Here is a 20180-nt window from a genome sequence, read left to right as displayed (position 1 = left end):
CAAGAGTTTAGAAATCACCTCTGCCCCTTGATGGAAAGAGCTGTCAAACCATTTTGCAAAGAGCTGTGGGTACAAGGAGGGATGAATCAGGGTCATTTTATAAAAATCTGTGTACTACACTGAGTACCTTTATACCTCTCTGAGCCTCAGTTTCCTCATTTGTAGCATATGAATGATTTGTCTTGTCAATGGAAGAAAATGAGGAGATGAGTCTCCATCATTTTTTATTTATTTGCCAAAGTTGACATTTTTGGAGATTTGTTTGCCAAAGTGAAGGACGCATCCGAGGGACAGGTCTATGCCTTTCTCGAAAGATGATTTTGAGGGCTCCAAATTTAAAGGGAAAAGGGCAGGATATTGAAAAACACATTTTTCACATAAACAAAAAGGAATAAGGAATGATGGGAGACTCTGCATTTTACATAAGACAACACAGACAAAATAGGGCAGGGAAACACTCAGATACGGATTTGTGTCTGGCAGGCAGGGGCGACTGCAGCTGGAAAGATAAGCTATCGATTGTTGTGAGAACTAAATCAGGTGAGGTATATGAAGTCGCCCGCATAGTACCTCATAGTCTAAGTGCTGACTCCTTTGGGGAGGCTTACTTCCTCCATCCTCCACCCTCCACCCCACTATCCTCGTGAAACATGACCTAGGAGGTCAGCTGCGCTCTGGAGAAACGCTGTCTAAAAAGACAATCTGTAGTTGCAAGAAACCCACCAGGACCTGGAGCCTTTTGGTGAATATTTCTTGCACCCTCTGCTTCATGATAGAAACAGAGTCCCAGTGAGGCCAGACCAAAGTCGATCAGGCATAAGGACACACTGACTGCCGTCTTTCTGTCCTCCCAGCCGTTCAGGTGTCTTTGCTCATTCATGCAGCAACATCAAGCACCTACTATGTGCAGGGGGACACAGAGGTCACAAAAGACAACACGGTCCTTGCTCTCAAGGATCCAGCAGTGATCCTAATGACAGCAACACACGCCAGTTCAGGTCTATGTCCCTGTAATAAGGTAAGAACTTCAGGTCACAATCCAGATACTCAATATATATGGCATTGGCTTATTTTTCTTACTATGGACAGAATTGTGACTGGTTCCCTATCCCACTAGGCTGGGTGGGGAACTTAACTCCAGGCTGTTTCATATTCTAATGGCTAATAGTAACATCCAAGCCTCCTCAACAGCTCACGTGTATTGAGTGGTTACTAAATGCTGGCCCCAGGGAAAGCCTTTTTTTTTTGAGACAGGGTATTGCTCATTGCCCAGGCTGGAGTGCAGTGGCATGATCACTGCCTGCTGCAGCCTGGACCTCCAAGGTCAAGCGATCCTCCCACCTCAGCCTCCCAAGTAGTTGGAACTACGGGCGTGCACCACCACACCCAGCTAAGCTTTTTTCTTTTTTTTTAGAGACGGGGTTTTGCCCTGTTACTAAGGCTGGTTTTGAACTCCTGGGCTCAAGCCTGCCCACCTCCGCCTCCTGAAGTGTTGGGATTACCGGCGTGAGCCACCGCGTCCGGCTGTGGGCCAGATCTTTAGAAGCATTTCATCCTCTGGAAGCAATCTGATGAAGTCGTTTAGGGAGCCCACGAAGGAAGGAAAGGAAGGTCTGGAAGGATGAGCGGCTTGCCCTAGAATACACAGCTGCGAGGTTTTTAACCCAGGTCTGGTTGGATGAGGGAGGGGACCTCTGCCATGGGGCAGTGGTGACAGGTGCAGGGCGCCATGGTCTCCTCCAAGGGTGCAGCCCCTCGAGGTGGGGTTTCTCCCCTGGTTTCTGTTCTTGGGCTGCAGGGCCCTCAACTCCCAGATGGGTGTTTCAACTCGGAGTGGCAGGAGTAGGGATGGGGTGTCTCAATCCCAGTAGAAACATCAGACGTGGCCACCAGGAATCAGCTACATCATCCAGAACAGCAGGCACAGCTCTACGTGCACACCCGCAGGCCCGGATATTGTTTTAACATTTAATCTGGTCCAGCATCACCCAGCTAAGCCTGCCCCTTATCCTTGGCCTGGCTGGCCGCTGCCCTGCAGGGGGGTAAACTGGCTCCTGTGAATGATCGGCCAGGCCTTTTCGGGAGCCTTCCGGGGGTGGCTCTGGGGAGGTGTCCACATACATCAGTCATTCACCCACTTTTCACACCCAGGCACACTCACCTGTGTATATTCACAGACACACTCACTCACACCCAACTTTTTTTTTTTTTTTTGAGATGGGATCTCATCTCACTATGTTGCCGAGGTGGCTCTTGAACTTCTGGCCTCTAGCGATCCTCCCACCTCGGCCTCCCAAAGTCCCAGGATTTCAGGCATGAGCTACTATGCCCAACCACACCCACACTTCTACATGCATGCTGCTTGTTGCAGTCACACACACACACACACACACACACACACACACACACACACACATCCCTCTCCTGAGCCACCCTGGCCCGCCACTCCCCTGGCTTGAATTTTGCTTTCCTCAGTTGACCCTGGCCCTGCAGATTGAGAAACTGCAGAATCGAGGCCGGAGACAGGAGACTTGTTTTCCTCCTGGCTCAGCCCCCAGGTCTCTTGCTGTCTCTGGCCTTATTCCCCTCACCACCACCACGGCAATGACAGCAACAACAACAGTCCACGTTTGTTGAGGACGCCATGGACACAGTCTTATCTAAGACTCACAGCAGGCTTGCAGGAAAAGGGGGCTCGGGTAGGGAAGACGGCCTGTCCAAGGTCACCCAAGCAGTAACCAGGAGACCTAGGGTTTGAACCCTGGTCTAGCCTGACTGCAGAACTCTAGCTACTTTGCTGTCTGACTGCCCAGCCCACTTCATTCTCCCAGTGAGGACACCCTGTTATGATCCCATTTCACAGGCGAGGAAGCTGAGGCTGGCAGAGTGCGATGTGCCTCATACTGGACTGCTCTCCCTCCCCTGCTCACAGTGGGTTTTTCCTGCCCCGGGGCCCTGGCCCCTCTGCTCTCTCTGCCTCCCTACTTTGCAAGCTTCATTTCTCTTCTTCCTCTCGGTCTTACCCCAAATGCCATTTCTTCAGGAAGCCTCCTCTGGTCCCCAAACTAGACCATACTCTTCCTTTAGGCTTTGACTGTATGTTTTCTGCTTGCTGGCATCACATGTGACCCCCCAGTGCAGTGGCCTGACGCGCCCCTTGATGAGCTCACTGTGTCCTTGAGTCAGGTGTCTGGGTGGCCTCCACTGACCCTCCCTCCAGGGCCTCAGTGAGCCCAAGTCAAGGTGTCAGCAGGCCATGCTCCCTAATGGAAGCTCTGGGGAGCACCTGCTTCTGGCTCACTGGGGTGATTGGCAGGATTCAGGCCCGTACTTCCTCCCTCTCCAAGGCAGCAGCCTCGGGCCAACCTCCCCTCTGCCGCCCTCTTCCCGTTCCCTCTTCCACTCTGAAGGGTTCCTGCGAGGACGCCGGGCCCACTTGAATGGTCCAGGACGATCTCCCCAACCCCAGGCCAGCTGATTCACAACCTCCCAAATTCCCCTTCTGCTGCCCGAATTCCCCTTCGCCGAGCAGCCTAGGGTAGTCAGTCATGGGCTCCGAGACGGTCGAGGGCATTACCCTGCCCACCGCACTTCCCCTGCTCTTTCCTGTCACCTGTTCTTACCAAATCTGTCATTATATATTCCTGTGCAGGATTATTTGTTTTCTGTCTGTCTCCCTCCCATAAATATCATCTTCGTGACGGGTGGGGGACACAGCGCCCGCACACAGGAGGCACTGTGTACAAATTCCCTGAGCGGACAGCAGCACTGGGGTCTGAACCCGCACCTCCATGTCATTCTTCATCAACAAAGTGGGTTGGATGCTCAGTTTCTCCCCTGCCCCCATCAGGTCTGCTGTGTCCAGTTGCACAGGCTGTAAACTGCCCAACTCCAGGGCACTATTCACACCTTAGTCTCTGTGATCCTCGCAGTTGGGTGGAGTCCAGCCTTCTGGCCTGTAAGTTGAAGCTCTGTTCCTGAATCTGATCCTATGTTCTAAATCTGGAGCCTGTGTTTATAACCTTGGCTGCCCCTAGAATCATCTAGAGGGCTTAAAAAAACTTCCTGCCCAGGTCATGCTCCAGACCAACTGTGCTAGAATCTCCAGGGTGGCACCCGACACCCCAAGTCACTCGGAAGTGCAGCTGAGGTGCAAGCCTCCCTCCAGCAGCGGCGCAGAGATAGCTACGTAATAGAGGAAGAGGGCCCCCCGCACCCCCTAACTTTGCATAACGGAGGCTGGGCAGCTTCCTCTCCCACGGGCCCCCGCTTCTTCACTCTGTGAGGCTGCAGCCCCACTCTTCAGCTTCCTGTGGCCAATAAGCCTCCTGTGTCATTGATGGCGTTGGACCAACATCTGGCTGTCAGTGTGGTCACCAGTCCTGTCATCTCTCCCGGTGACAAACTGGCTGCCGGGAGTGGCCAGGAGGGCTGGGGGGTCTGGGGAGAGGGCGAGTGAAGCCATGTCACCGAACCCCTTGCCCAGGACCACTGGAGGCTTGCTGGAGCCCAAGTTTGACTTGGCTTTGGGAAACTTGCTGGCACGTTGGTCACAAATATTTTGCTCTGAGGGTGCTCAGCGCGTCCTTCGAGGTCCCTGGGTCCTGCTTCCAGGGCAAGTGATGAGTGCGCTGTGCAGGGGCCATGGCCAGGTGAGCTGAGGTGCTGGGAGCAGCAGGGACCGTCTGGGGCAAATTGCTGCTGACACACTGGGTTTTCAGGGTAGACCCGGCCTGAGAGAAGACGGAGGTGGTGGCGTGGAGGGTCCTGGGAGAGCGTGCAGGCCCCAGAGGACACCGCGTTTGCCACTTCACATTCTGTGAGCAGTACTCACGACCCTCTTGCTCTATGAAGCCCTGGCCAGAAGGTGTGAGGTCGCAGCCCTTGGTCATGTCCCCTCACGGGGAAGGTGCAGTCCCTGTGGGGACACAAAGCCAGGGTGGGCCCAGTATCCACAGCTGGCCAGCTCCGGAGCCCTGCGAAGGAGTCACTGGGCCAGCACTCCTCGCCTCTGGGGATCCGCCTCTTTGGCCTCCTGGCTGGGGACCTGGCATTCAGTTTCTTTCTCTTTCCTCTGTGAAGCTGGCGGTGAGGGGAGACCGTTCAGGTCTGTCTGCTGCAGCAGCGAAGGAGGAGGGACAGCAGCTCGTCCCAGGCAGACCTCCGAAGGTGAAATCTGCCTGGCACACCGGTGCGCTCATGGCTACTGCAGCCCCGTAGTCCAACCCCGGGATGTCACCATGCTAAGGGCTCTGTGGCATCCCCTGCTCCGGCTTGGCCAAGCTCCAGATGGGAACATTCGCACACCCTGCCTTGCCCCAAGAAAGAGAAGGAGGATACCATGGCAGACCACCTGTTTCCATGGTGACACAGTGGTGACGCCTGTTGTGGCTTCCTGAGCACTCACCCGGGACGTTCTCAGCCTGGATGCGCATAAGTGCATTCAGTTCTCACAACAGCCTGCAGCCACATAAGTCCTCCTGTACCATCTTGTAGATAAGAACACCAAGGCACGGAGAGGTCCAGTAACCAGCCTGGGGCTGCACAGCCCGTGGGGACAGTGCAGGTGCTAGGATGCAGGCCTGACTTCCCACTGCCCCTGAGAAGGAGGCCCGAGAGCCTTGTCTGTGACGGGAGATGCTGCTACCCCCACCACGGAGGTCACAGAGGAGCCCTTTGGCTGCTCGAGAGGAACCGGAACTTTGGAAACCACATTCTTATCGGCTCCTCACAAGAGCTGCAACTTGGCGACACTCATGAGCAATGAAGGTCAGATGGGTCTCATCTGCTGACTTGTTCATTCAATCATTCATTCACCTGCGCTCTCGTTTGTTCAGTCCATGTTTATTGAGGCCTTCTCGGGCCAGGTTCTGGGCCAGGGGCACAGCCACGCTGGGAAGAAACTCACAAGCACGTGCTGTCTGTGCGACGGCGGGTGGAGGGACGTCAGAGACAGTGAAAGGGCAGGAGGAGGATGGGGTGGGAGCCCGCCTTAGGCAGGGCGGACCAAGAAGGCCTTGGGGAGGTGACATTTGAGCAGAGACCTGAACAGAGAGAATGAGCCAGGCTCTGGGCACAGGATATGCCAAACAGAGGGGACAACCAGTGCAAAGGCCTTGGGCGGGGTGGCAGCGGGGTGCCCAGTGTGGCTGGAGGGCAGTGGACAAGGGCGACTGTGGCAGGTGGAGGTTGGAGGGCTGTCTGGGGATGGATGGTCAGGTCGGATGGGCCTGTGCCTCACTGTGGGGACTTCGGACTTGACTGAGTGGGATGGGGGACAAGCGCACCCATGAGAACGCTCTGCCTTGTGTTTTAAAGACTAGAGTGGGGCTGGGCATGGTGGCATTTACCTGTAATCCCAGCTACTTGAGAGGCTGAGGCAGGAGAATCACTTGAATCCGGGAGGCAGAGGTTGCAGTGAGCCGAAATAATGCCATTGAACTCCAGCCTGGGCAAAAGGGTGAAACTTCATCTCAAAAAATAAATACGTAAATAAATCAGACTAGGGTGTAAGGGCAGAAACAGGGAGGAAGTGAGGAGGAGAGAGAGGTCAGAGGCTCCACATGGTGGGGGCAGTAGGCGGTGAGAAGTGGCCAGGCGCAGGGATGATGTGGCCCCACAGCCTCAGGGTTTGATTCTGACTCTGACAAAGGAGTGCCTGTGGAAGGCAGTTAAGAATGACTGTCCAGCCTGGGCAACGTAGTGAGACCCCATCTCTACAAAACATTTAACAAAGTAAATTAGCTGGGTACAGTGGCTCATGCCTATATCTCAGCACTTTGGGAGGCTAAAGTGGGAGAATCGCTTGAGCCCAGGAGTTTGAGACCAGCCTGGGCAACATAGTGAGACCCTGTTCTTACAAAGAAAGAAAACATTAGGCAAGCCTGGCAGTGTGCACCTGTAGTTTCAGCTACTCGGGAGGCTGAGTTGGGAGGATCACTTGAGTCCAGCAGGTCGAGGCTGTGGTGAGCTGTGATGGTGCCATTGCACTCCAGCCTGGGTGACAGAGCAAGACCCTATCTTAAAAAAAAAAAAAAAAAGAGATCGGTGACTGTAATCCCAACACTTGGGGAGGCTGAGGTAGGCAGGTCACTTGAGGTCAGGAGTTCGAGACCAGCCTGGCCAACATGGTGAAACTCCGTCTCTACTAAAAATACAAAAATTAGCCGGATGTGGTAGCACACACTTGTAATCCCAGCTACTCAGGAGGCTGAGGAAGGAGAATCGCTTGAACCCAGGAAGCAAAGTGCAGTGAGCTGAAATCTCACCACTGCACTCCAACCTGGGCAACAGAGTGAGACTCCATCTCAAAACAAAGTGTGTTTTTGGGTGAGTGGCTGGCTGTCAGGTGGGAGCTGGGGACGTGTGACGACGTCAGGTCATCGGACTGGCAGAGAGGTTGGAGAACCGGAACTCCAGGGGGCCAGGAGGGAAAGAGTGGCGACAGGCAGCTGAGGCTCCAGCCTCCAAGCTCCTGCTGCACCCTCTTCCAGGCCAGCAGAGGCCCGAGGCCCCTCGCCCCCACCTGCCCCAGGCCCTTGCTCCCTTCCCTTGAGCGCAGGAGGTGGAGGCTGCAGTGAGCCGTGATCATGCCGCCGTCCTCTAGGCTGGACGACAGAGGGAGAAAGGGAGAGAGAGAGGGCCAGAGAGAGCAAGAGAGGAAAAAGAGAAAGAGAAGAGAAAAGGAAGGAAGGGAGGGAGGGAGGAAGGCAGGCAGCTGCAAAGATTTCAGCCTGAGCATCGAGGGGCGCGGCGGGGTGGGGCACCTGTGGAGATGGGGGATGGGGGAGATGGAGAGCAGGTGTGAGGGAGAAAATTCTAAGTCCTGCTTTGGACGTTGCATTCGTCTGCAAGACTGCTTAGCTAATTCCTGAAAATGGGGCGGCTTAAAGCAGCAGACATTTAAATCCCAAATCAAGGTGTGGGCAGCTCTGTTTCCATCCAGAGGCTCTGCGGGAGAATCTGTCCCAGCCTCTCTTCCAGCTTCTGTGGGCGCCAGAGATCTTGGGGGTCCTTGGTCTGCGGTGGCGTCACTGCAGTCCCTGTCGCTGTCTCCACACGGCCTTCTTCCTGAGTCTCGGAGTCTCATCTTTCTCCTATAAGGACACCAGTCATTGGATTTAGTGCCCAGCCTACCCCTATATGACCTCATGTGAACTCACTCCAGCTGCGAGAAAGCCCCGATTTCCAGATAAGGCCACATTCTGAGGTTCCGGATTAACGTGAATTCTGGGGGACAAGGTTGCACGCGGTGCAGATGGGGTAGGAATTAGGATGTGATGATGAGCCCGCCCGGCGCTGCTGAGAAGGCAGTGGACCCCGAGCTGGAGGTCAGCAGGTGGGCCAGGCTGGAGACGGAACTTGGGAGTCATTGTCTTAGCCACGGCGTGTCTGCCACTGTCCTGGAAGTGACACCGAGGAGGGAGGGTGCACAGAGGAGGCGAGAGGCGAGTCCGGCTTCCCCGGGCACCTGTCAGAAGCACCTGGGGATGTTGCGGGAGGCTGGGACCCAGCCTGAGAGGTGCAGATGAAAGAGAGGAGTGGGTAAGAGCTCCCCAGGGCCGGCGGGCGTGCAACCTGATGAAAGCCGGGCTCGTGCGTAGGACCCAGCGACGCTATGATGGCTGTGACACAGAAGTCCTTCAGTGCCTCCGGAAAGGACAGGCATGAGTGGCACTTGCCATTGATTCTGAAGAGCCTCCTCCTCCTGGGAGTGGGGTCATGCGGGGCTGTGCTTGCCTCTTGGATCTCCTCACTGTAGGCAGGGCCCTCGGAACCCCTGGTAGCCAGAGACATTGTGTGCGCATGCAGTGGGCAGGACAGCAATCTGACACTCAAATTTGTGCTCTCAGCTCACCAGGGCTGCTGGGCCCCGACTTGAACGGGCATTAGAAATCAGATGACAAGGGGCTGGGCATGGTGGCTCATGCCTGTAATCCAGCACTTTGGGAGGCCGAGGCGGGTGGATCACCTGAGGTCAGGAGTTCGAGACTACCCTGATCAACATGGTGAAACCCCATCTCTACTAAAAATACAAAAATTAGCCGGGTGTGGTGGCTAACGCCTGTAGTCCCAGCTACTGGGGAGGCTGAGGCAGGAGAATTGATTGAACCTGGGAGGCAGAGGTTGCAGTGAGCCGAGATCGTGTCACCGCACTGCTGCCTGGGCAACAGAGTAAGACACTGTCTCAGAAAAAAAAAAAAAGAAAATCCATGCCGTGATATCTTGGCCACCTTGGTCACATACTGGCTTTCTTGGGTTGTCTCAAACATATTGAACTCCTTTCAACCTTGGTGGCCTTTGAATGCATTGTTTCCTTCTTCTGGGAATCCTGTTTTCTTCCCCCATTCCTCTCTGGCTGGCTTGGATTCACCATTCAGTTCTCAGCTTCATTGTCACCTTCTGCAGGAAGTCTTCCGTGATTGCTCTTCCCCCTGACCCTGAAGCTTGGGCTTGTCGCCTGTTATAAGTTCTCATAGTCCCAATGCTTTCCCATCATTGAACACATCAGAATCTATTTAAATAATTATTTCTGCAGTTATTTGTCAATTTATATGTCTCTATTGCTATGATACAGGGACCTTGCCTGTCTTGCCTGCCACTTTGCCCCCAGGCCCTATGACAGAGTGTGGCTCACAATAGCTGGTCACTAAAGTCCGCTGGTGGAAGATGGGCTTGGCTGGAGGGGAAGGTTTTATTCAGTGCCCTGGGGTCAGGGGATATTCCTGACGGTGGCACAGCTATTAGAGAGAGGTCACAGCACCTGATAAAGAAAATAAACCAGCCAGTTGGGCCGCTGAACACCTCAGTCACTGCCACCACGTCCACACTGATTGCAGAAGGGGTGGCTTGCTCAGAGTGGCCACATGTAGGGAGACTTAATCCCACCCCTGTGGTGCAGTTATTGAACCGTGGGTGGGCATCTGACCTAGGGGTAGCCAGTCATTGGCACCAACAGATGACCTGAGCCAATCAAAACTCTCAGGGATTTAAGAAACCCTGGGAATATAACGCAGACGATGAGGTGACAGCAGCGCGCGGCGCTGACGGCCCCTGGGGTAGAGCGACCAGGCCGGCCATGTCGGCCACCTCCTTGCTGCTGCCCAGGCAGCCGGGCACACTTCAGCCCCGGGGCCTTTGCACGGCCTGGAATGCTCTTCCCCAGGTGGCTGCATGGCTCGCACCCTCGCCCTCTAGGTCTTTGTTCCAATGTTCTCTTTCCAGGGAGGTGTACGCTGCCCACCCCTCCCAACACACACAAACCGAATTCTCCCCCATAAACACTTGACTTCTCCCCATCGTTTGCATCCCAATCTGACATACTTGGACTCCTTTATTGTTATTATTAATTTTGTACAGATGGGAGGGTCTGGCTCTGTTGCCCAGGCTGGTCCTGAGCTCCTGGTCTCGAGTGACCCTCCTGCCTTGGTCTCTCAAAGCACTGAGACTACAGGTGGGAGTTGCCATGCCCAGCCCTTTCTTACTCTTGACTGATTTTCTTTCCTCACTAGAATATAGGAAACATGGCTCTAAGAGGGGCCATGTGCATGGTCTGTAGAGTCTGGGAGACCTAGTTTCAAATCCCAGCCTCGCCACTTTTCATGTGTGCGACCTGGGTGAGGGACTCTCTCTCGGGGACCCCATTTCCATCTCAGCCAGGGTCACAGTGGGAGGCTCTCATCGAGGCTGAGGTCAATGCAGTTAAAGGTGCTTTTTGTCAAGTGGGGAGAGTGGATGGGTTTGTGGAGTTTACCCTTTATTCTAGAAAGGAGGCTGGTCATGCCTGTAATTTTAGCACTTTTGGGAGGCCGAGGCGGGCGGATTATGAGGTCAGAAGTTCGAGACCAGCTTGGCTAACATGGTGGAACCCCATCTCTACTAAAAATACAAAAATTAGCTGGGCATGGTGGCAGGCGCCTGTAGTCCCAGCTATTCTGGAGGCCGAGGTAGGAGAATTGCTTGAACCCAGGAGGCAGAGGTTGCAGTGAGCCAAGATCATGCCAGTGCACTCCAGCTTGGGTGACAGAGTGAGGCTTTGTGTCAAAAAAAGAAAGGCAAAAATGCATGAAACTTCCAGATGGAAACTTTCTGTCCCATGCTCCATGCAGATGCTCCATGGGGTTGAAGTTCAATATTTCTTGTGGAATGTCATTTCTCATCTCTCATGATTCTCTACAGAACTGAGGCTTCCAGGGTGCCTTGCATTCTAGTCAGCCATGTTCCAGGGAGCAGGGAGCTCCTTGAACCAGAAGTCCTGAGATTGAGTCCTGGGACTGCAACTCTATAACTGCACCAGACCAATCTGATTCAACTTTTATGTAACGAAGTTGTGAGTTGTTTTCAGTTGCCATGGACCTCTAGGTTCAGGGTCACACAACCTGGGCACGCCCAGATACACCAAGCACGCAGCCAGGGACGGAACCTAAGTGCTCGGGCCAGGAAGTGGGGACTAAATTAAGAAGTGGACACAGCATGATCCAGGATCCAATCAGATTGAGCCCTGGCCTCACCCAATGGCAGGATCCAATCAGATCACACCTCCTGGCATCACCTGACGGGAAGAGCCAATCAGATATTACCCTATGCTTATAAAATCTGAACTTGCCTTCAGCTGGGAGACAGATTTGAGTGTTTCCTCCTGTCTCTTTGCCATTGAACTCACAATAAACCTTCTCGCTGCAAAAACTCAGTGCCTTGGTGTTTGGCTTTCTGTTGCATGTGGGCAATAGACCCAGCTGGGTTCAGTGACTGAGCTAGTTGGCAGGGAGCTCAGGACTCGATGCAGTGCTCAGGACTCCACTCAGTGAGCTCCCTGGGAATGCATCCTTCATTGTCAGATTTTCCAAGGAGGAAACCGAAGCTCACCATGATGAAGGGGAGACCCGTGGTCACAGCTGGTGAGTGGAGGAGTGACATCCAACCCAGGCGTGTGGCATACTCGACCCTGAGCGCCAAAACATTCTTGCTAGAACCATGACAACAGCATCAACAACAACAAATAACAGTGACTGGGTGTTTGCCCTGTGCCAGGCATTATTCTGAGTGCTCCATGGGAACCATCCTGACCACCCCATGAGGGAAGTGCCCTTTCAGATCTCATCTTGCAAATGAGGAAACTGAGGCTAGCAAGCAGTCAGATGGGCATGGGAGCCCAGGAGGCCTGCCTGTAGGAGCTGAGAGCTCACCACTGCACCACACTGTTTAGTGGGCCAGTCTGTCCTCTGATCCCAGCCGACAGGTTCCCCTAGGTTCTGGTGGTGAGAGGTATGTTGGTTTCTATGCTGTGTAACAAATTATCATAAACCTAGTGGCTTCCACAACACCCATTCATGATTTGTTTTAATGGGTCATGAGTCTGGCGCATTCTAGCCGGTCCTCTGCCCAGCACCTGACAAGGCTGCAGTCAAGGTGGTGGTTGGGCTGCATTCTCATCTGGAGTCTCAACTGGGAAAAATCTGCTTTCAAGCTCCCTCTGGTTGATGGCAGGATTCATTTCCCTGCAGCTGTAGGACTGAGGCCCCTGTTTTCTGGCCAGCTGTTCGCTGGGACTGCTGTCACTTTCTAGAGATCACTCACAGGTCCTTACCACATGATCCCTCCCGGGGCCCTTTCTCACTTCCAGTCTCTGACTTCAAGAAAGGCTCAGTTCCTTTTAGGAGCTCACCTGCTTAAGCCACGCCCACACAGACCAACTCCCTTTTGAGCAACCCCAAGTCAACTAAGTAGTGATTTTCTCATGCAGTCCTGCCGGCACCGCAGGGAAGGGGGTTACACAGGGAGTCCACAGCAGGGGCTGGGGTTCTCCACCATGTTAGAATTCTGCCTCCCACAAGGGACAGGGTTTTTTCTGTGCTGTGAGGGAACACCAGGGCTGTCTCTGGAAGGATTCCCAGACACACTGCCTGAGAAAGAAGTCAGCAAGAGGGATGGGCTCCATTCCAAAGCCTTCCCTCAGCCAGCTTTGGGAATTTCTCCAAGCCTTGGGCACTGTGTTTGGTAATCAAGTGTGGATTCAGCTCCTGTGTGGCTGTAACTTTTGCATACTGGGAGATAGCATACTGCTGAGGGCTCTTTCTGTGTGAGTGATACAAAACCAGACTCAACTGGCTTGAGAAAAATGATTTGTATGTAACTGAAATGATCTAGGCCCTGGGTGGCTTCAGGCACAGCTGGATCCAGGGGCTTAAATGCTGTCATCAGGACTTGGTTTTTCTCTAACTCTGACTCTGCCATCTTCTTTAGTAAGCCCTGGAGCCCAGGGCTTACCTCCTGCCACCTCCCCTTCCTATAGAAAGTCGGATTCTTTCTTCCCAATAGTGGCAAAGAATTAACTCCTGTTGGACTGATGTGAGTCATGTTCCCATCCCTAAGCCAATCAGTGAGGCCTGTGGGATGAAAGAATCTGACCGGCCAGGACTGAGTCACAAGGTGGCTTGGGCTTTGACAGTGGGGTTTTCCCTGCCCAGACTGCAGGGATTCAAGTTGTGGTAGGGGGTCCTCTCAGAAAATCCTGAGTGCTGTTCCAAAAAATGTGGCAGTGCAGACTGGGGGTGGGGAGTGCGGCAGTGCGGACGGGGTGGGGGGGGGGAGGTGGGGAGTGCGGCAGTGAGGATGGGGTAGGGGGAGGGGAGTACAGCAGTGAGGACGGGGGCCGGGGCGGGGGTGGGGAGTGCAGCAGAAACAACATTTGGTGAGAAAGTGGATGGTGTAAGAACCTAAGCACCTCCCATCCCACACCATCCAGGGGCACCTGAAGGGATTATGAAGCCAGTGGGGCTGTGGGGGAGGGAGTTAGTAGCTGCTCCCCGAGGTGGGTGAATAGAGGGAGGGGCAGCAGGAATGCAATGGTCCCGGGGGAAGAGGGAGACTTCCCAAGACAGGGAAGGGGAGGAGAGGTGTCTGCCTGTGGAGACCGTCTTCCCCGGGCACTGCCTCCCAGGGACACCAGCCTCCCCCAGTCTCAGGGACTCCAGGTATTGTCAAGTTCTCCAGCCTCAGCTCAGACAGAGGCTGCAGTTCCACCCTGTCTGGGGGTCGCCAGCCTCTGACAGTGAGCACTTAAAGGTGGGCAGTAAGGACTGAAGACCAGACGACACCTGAATGTTCCACCTAGGGCAAGACCTTGAGTCTGTACATCACCTGGGGGCGGGGGGCAGGACTGGCTGTGTGATTTGTAAGGCCCAGTGCAGAATGAAAATGTGGAGCCTCTGGTTCAAAACGATGGAGGATTTCGAGGCAGCAGAATGTTACAGCAAGGCGGCACTCAGCGCTCGCGGCCTGTGGGGCTGCCCGGCACTTCCCTGTGTGAAATCAAGTTTCATTTGACTTAGAAACGGAGTCAGGTAATGCCTCCTGCCCTCCCTGGGGTGTCCGTTTTACCCCGGGGACTTCTTCTGGGCCCCTGACGTCCTGGCTCTGAGGTGAGGGAGACACTCGCAACCCTGCTGGCCTGGCCGGGAGGAGCCCAGAGCCACCACGTCAGACGGATGAACCTGAGAGGGACGTGAACCTGGGTTCAGACACTGCCGTTGCTGCGGGTCAGCAGCTGTTCACCCGTGAAGCAGCCTCAGGTGGGCACCGTGACTGTTAGGAGAGCTTCTGCATGGCGTGGGTGTACGTGATGCGGGGTGCGGCCGCTCTGTAATTGCTCTGCAATCCAGATGCCCTGTGTTGGGGGCCGGCTTGGTGTGAGGTGAGGAGTGAACCCCCGCCCTAGGCTCCCTCCTGCCACCCGCCTCCCACCACCAGCCTTGGCTGCCTCCCTTCTGTCACCAGGGTCCCTTTGCTTTGTGCTGGGAAGACCTGCCACCTCCCTCTCCCGTGTGCCCCATGTGAAGGCATCCCATGGGTCCCCAGGTGTAATTGGGCAGGAGCCTTCCCCAAGGCACATCCCTGAGTCTGCAGGCCTGGGGCCTGTCCTCCTGGCCTCCATGGGCCAGAGGTGTCCCAGGGTTGTCCTGGGAATGTCCCCTGAACCGCAGGGTCCTTCCACTGCTGGGTTCCATCCTGCAGCATGGTTAATGGGCATGTAGATGGCACAAAGTGCCCAGCTGCTTCCCAGAGCAGAGTGGACATGGCCTGGCTGGGAGCTGGTTCTCTTCTGGGGCTATGGGATGCAGGGGAGTGCCCTGGGGAGCAGTTGACACTGTGCGGGCCGCAGGCCACTGACTGCTTTATCTCCTGTAACTGCCTGGTGACAGCTTGACTTTTCCCAGAGCTCCTCCCACTGCCCTTCTTGATAATGGGGTGGGTCATTCTGACTTCTTGATTGATTTGCACTTTGACCAAAGGGGAACCCCGGGAGAGGCCAGAGGAGCCAGGCTTCTGGGGTGAAGGCGTCTGTTGAAAGCTGTCTCTGGGTCGCACTGTCTGAAAGCCAAGTGACCCCTGAGGAGGCTGGCTTTGTGGGCATGTGACTTGGGTGGTGATTTAGTCACCTGCACTCCGGAAGGACCCCACATGCCAAAGGACCCCACACTCCAGAGGACCTCAGGATTGGTTTAATGACCTACTGGTCCCTGCCTCCAAATTGTTAATACCCTTGAACAAGGGCCTTTCATTTTCGTTTTGCACTCGGCCCTGCAAATTACGCAGCTGGTCCTGCCCCTGAGCTGCCCCTGGCCCTGAGCTGCCCCTGGCCCTGAGCTGCCCCTGGCCCTGAGCTGCCCGCACCACAGGCTTCTTACCAACAATTTGGGAATGGCTGTTTTCTCCTGACTGATGCCCCTTGTCGTGGCTTCTGGGAGCAGTTCATTCCTTCTGGTTCCGAGTCGGTCCTGAGCCAGGCTGCAGAACCCAGAACCTCCTAGTCCACAAAGGGCAGTGGTTCCTCCTGAGGAGGCAGGGAGAGGACAGGGTGTGCTGTGTCCACATCCTCCTCCCTCCCCAGACAGCGTAAGCCCCCAGAGTGCCTGGGGCGGGAGTGTGGCCATCCTCGGGGCCCCTCGGTGGGGACCACATGTGGTTAGTGCCGGGAGCTGGCCTGGGCCTTGGCATCCATCCCCTCCTGGCCTCCCTGCAGATGGAGGGACTGACCGTGCCAGGGTTCCCAGGGCTGGGTTCTGAGGGAGCTTTTTAAAGCCACTTCCTGGGCCGGAAAGAGGAGGACACCAATTAAGTGCCTGGCTGAGGCCTGAGACCCAAATGGCCTTGAGTCCAATCTTTCACTTAAAGTTCAAGTTTCCAAGAACCTGTCAAAGATGGTAAGTGAGGACGGACTGCACTTGACTTTTGGGATAGAAGAGAGGGAGGCACGGGAGGGAGAGAGAGGAAGGGTTTTTACCCCGTGGAGGGGTGAGTCCTGGCCCAAATCCTAGCTCTGCTCTGGCTGTGACTCTGGCCCTGGCGTCCTTCTCTTGAAAGTGGGGCTGCTGATGGTGCTTGACCGATGGGGTGGTGTGAGGGGCACAGGGCCTGCTCCTGCGGAAGCTCAGACCCTGCGGTTTCTCTGTTTCTTAAAATACAGCCAAGCTGGGATCTTTGCAGAGATCCCTCAATTTGGGACTCCTTCCAAAGGACACATCTTCCAACACTGGAAGAACCTTTCAAAGAACTCCCCAAAGGTGAGGAAAAAACACACACCACATTTTAGTTACAGAGAAGTAGGATTCGGGGAAGAAGTCAGAAAGAAAGTTTCCACTTTTTGCTTTCTACCCGTAGCTATCTCTGAGTGCCCTGGGGCTCCTTGAGCACTTCGGGGTTGGCCTTGAACTTTGAAGAAGAGTGGGAAGGCAGTAAAGAGAATCCTCGTCTGTGCCTCACTCAGCTTGAATTTCCCATAATGTTGTCCTCCCACTCGATGACCAGGGCACATTTGTCCGGGCTAAGAAGGCAACATTGCTACATTACGACTCACTCAATTCCGGACTTAGCTGGAGTTGGCCAGCGTTTCCCGAATGTCCTCTTCCTGTTACAGGAGCCCGTCCAGGACACCACGTCCCACTCAGTCTTCTCGTCTCCTTAGGCTGCTCTGGTCTGTGACAGTATCTTACCATTCCTTGCTTTTGATGAACTTGACTGTTTTGGGGAGCACAGCTCAGATGCATTGGGAAATGCCCTCCAATCCGAGTAGGTCTGCTGTTTCCATCATGGTTAGACCTGGATGATGGGTTTCTGTCACATGGTATCAGTAGAGGGTACATGATGCCCACATAGCCTTGTTTTTTACTTTTAGGAAATTCTGGAAATTTCAACGATCCCGCATATTTCTTATGGGGTGTGCGCATGTGTCTCACCATCATGTGTGTTAAGATGTTAACACCACATTAGCCTGCAATTCATCTTGCTCAGTCTCAGAGTCGGGGCAGTCCCCACACCCAAGAGACCCCTGTGGTTAAGCCTGAGGGAGGGCAATGGGGATTGGTTATGGGATGGTCCCTTGGAACCTATGAACGTGGCCTTATTTGGGAAAAGTGTCTTTGCAAATGTGGTTTAGGATCTCAAGATGAAGTCCCCCTGGATTAATGTGGGCCCCAAGTCCAATAATAGGTGTCCCTAGCAGAGAGGAGAGGGTAGGCACAGGAGAAGCCCACGTGAAGTCGCAGGCAGAGATTGGAGCACTGGGGTCACAAGCCAGGGACACCTGGAGTCCCCAGAAGCTGGCAGAGCCCAGGAAGGATCATCCCCTAGTGCCTCTGGAGGGAGTGTGACTCCGTCCACACTTCACTGTGGACTCCTGAGCTCCAGAACTGGAAGAGAATAAGTTTCAAGCAACCCTTTTTGTGGTGATTTGTTACAGTAGACATAGGAGGCGAATACGGGCACCATAAATTGCTATTATTATTATGATTGCTATTCCACCTGTCCTTCAACTGAAAGGCACATCCCGTGTCAGCTGGGTGTAGCACTGCCGGGCTGTGTGCAAACTCCCTGTGACCATCGACACCACAATGTTAACATCTTTCTGCACTCAGGGTCCTCCGGCTCTGCAGGCTGCCTTCCTTCAGGCCTGTCCTTGGTGGGTGTAGCACCTCTGTCGCTACCTCCCTTGCTACATGATCTTTGAGGAAACTTTTCTGACATCCTGCAAGCTGTCTTGACCAATTTCCTTGCTGAAATCAGACCTCATCACAAATATGGAACCACACAGCTGCTTGATTTCCTGGAGGTTGTACGTCCCCCACTGGGTGTTTAGAAAATCATCAGGCTCAGCTGGGCATGGTGGCTCATGCCTGTAATCCCAGCATTCTGGGAGGCCAAAGCGGGCAGATCACGAGGTCAGGAGTTCAAGACCAACCTGGCCAACATGGTGAAACCCCATCTCTAGTAAAAACACAAAAAATTAGCCAGGCGTGGTGGCAAGTGCCTGTAATCCCAGCTACTTGGGAAGCTGAAGCAAGAGAATCATTTGAACATGGGAGGCGGAAGTTGCAGTGAGTAGAGATTGTGCCACTGCACTCCAGCCTGGGAGACAGTGCAAGACTCAAAGAAATAAAGAAAGAAAGAAAGAAGAAAGACAGGAGGGAGGGAGGGAGGGAAGGAAGGAAGAAGGGAGGGCGGGAGGGAGGCAGGGAAAGAAAGCAAGAAAGCAAGAAGGAAAGAAAAAAAGAAAGCCATCAGGCTGAAGTGGGGGAGGCTGGCAGGCACTTTGGTGTGTGTCCTGGGAACTAAGTCCTGGGGACTTACTAGGCACAGCCTCCAGTTCACACAGGCAGAAGAAACCAGAGGGTACAAAAGAATGTTTTGCATCTTTTGGGGGGAATTTGGCTAAAAGTGAGTCCTCAGGGGAGATGCTAGTGGGGAAGAGACCAGGGTTAAGAACGTATTCTGAAGGCGACCGAGCTGCCACGAAGCTCGCTCCACTGAGTGCTGGGCACTGACCTTGAGCCAGCCACTGACCTTGAGCGAGTAAGCCACGCCGCTTCCCCAAGCCATGCCGCCTCCCCAAGCCTCACTCTGTTCATCTGCAGAAGGGGATGATGATGGTACCGGCAGCACAGGGCTGTTGGGAAGTGCAAGCGAGACGATGCTGACATTCGATGGAGCACTGTGTGTCGGTGCTGTCCCCAGCTCCTGCTGAAACTGTGCAATCCATCACTCTGGACACGAAGGGAAGGCGGCCTCGCGCACCAGCTGTGGCTCACTTGCCGTACTACAGGGGACACCTCCTAGGACTACCATTGGCATAGTTTGGAGTGAAATCGCCCCGACCAGGCACTAACTCTCCTGGAAGAATCTGGTGCTTTCCAATCCAGAGAGCAACTTGGCAGAGCCTGATTCCTTCCTGCTGCCCACCAGCCCCTGTGCGGGTCCTTTGGGTTCTGAAGAGTAGGCAGCAGAGGCTGAAGTGTCCCGGGCTGGCCACACCGGCTCCTTATCTCTCCAGGGCCCACGGCCAAGTCCTCTGCTGTGTCTTTTCATTGGGTTCCTTGTGCCCAGGCCCCCACGGTCTGGATCTCCTTCCCTCTCTGCCCAGATCCTCCAAAGCCCACGTTCCCATCTCCTAAATGGCGCAGGGTTGCCATAAGGATTGTGTTCCAGCAGTCCTTCTTTGCTTGCTTGGGGTGTGGATGTGGGAAGGGTGCTGCTGGTATGAGTGACTGGTCCCCTGCTGCTATCCAGGCCAGACAAGGACTTCCCTGGCCCACCTGGCCAGTTGAGAATAATGGACAGCAGCTGCTCATTGGCTAATGCGTGGGATCTCCATGCTGGCCAGGGCTGGGGGCTTTCCAGGTGTTCACTGAGCGCCGTCACCTGGGTCCTGCCTGCCTCAGTAACCCCTTTCCCTAAGCCTTTCTCTCTGAAGAACTCTGCCTGAACACCTTCCTGGATTTACCAGCCCATCCGATCCTCTTACTCCTCAAACCCAGTTCAGGACTTACCTTCAGTGACCCAGCCCAGCGCCCGGCAGGTTTTCCTGCATCTTCGCAGCTTCCATGGCATTGATTTGAACTCACCTTTGCTTCCCTCCTGACAATAACGAGTAATTTTTTTTTTTTTTTGAGACAAAGTCTTGCTGTGTCGCCAGGCACCAGGCTGGAGTGCAGTGGTGTGATCTCGGCTCACTGCAACCTCCGCCTCCCGGGTTCAAGCGTTTCTCCTGCCTCAGCCTCCCGAGTAGCTGGGACTACAGGAGCACGCCACCACGCCCAGCTAATTTTTGTATTTTTAAGTAGAGACGGGGTTTCATCATGTTGGCCAGGATGGTCTCGATCTCTTGACCTCATGATCCACCCGCCTCG

At 54.5% G+C, this 20180-nt stretch overlaps 1 long non-coding RNA gene across 1 annotated transcript; it reads left to right on the top strand.

Moving 5' to 3' along the window:
• Positions 1 to 15878: 15878 nt before the first annotated feature.
• LOC116535805 lies at positions 15879 to 17876 on the top strand. Its single transcript, XR_004262356.1, has 3 exons — positions 15879 to 16202; positions 16466 to 16562; positions 16916 to 17876. It is a non-coding gene; the product is annotated as an uncharacterized LOC116535805 (long non-coding RNA).
• The last annotated feature ends 2304 nt before the right edge of the window (positions 17877 to 20180 follow it).

The sequence above is a fragment of the Sapajus apella genome, unplaced genomic scaffold (assembly GCF_009761245.1).
Source record: "Sapajus apella isolate SASKATOON/1434 unplaced genomic scaffold, GSC_monkey_1.0 scaffold96, whole genome shotgun sequence".
Taxonomy (NCBI): Eukaryota; Metazoa; Chordata; class Mammalia; order Primates; family Cebidae; genus Sapajus; species Sapajus apella.
Note: the sequence above shows the minus strand (reverse complement) of the source record. Positions and strands in the feature narration are given on the sequence as shown.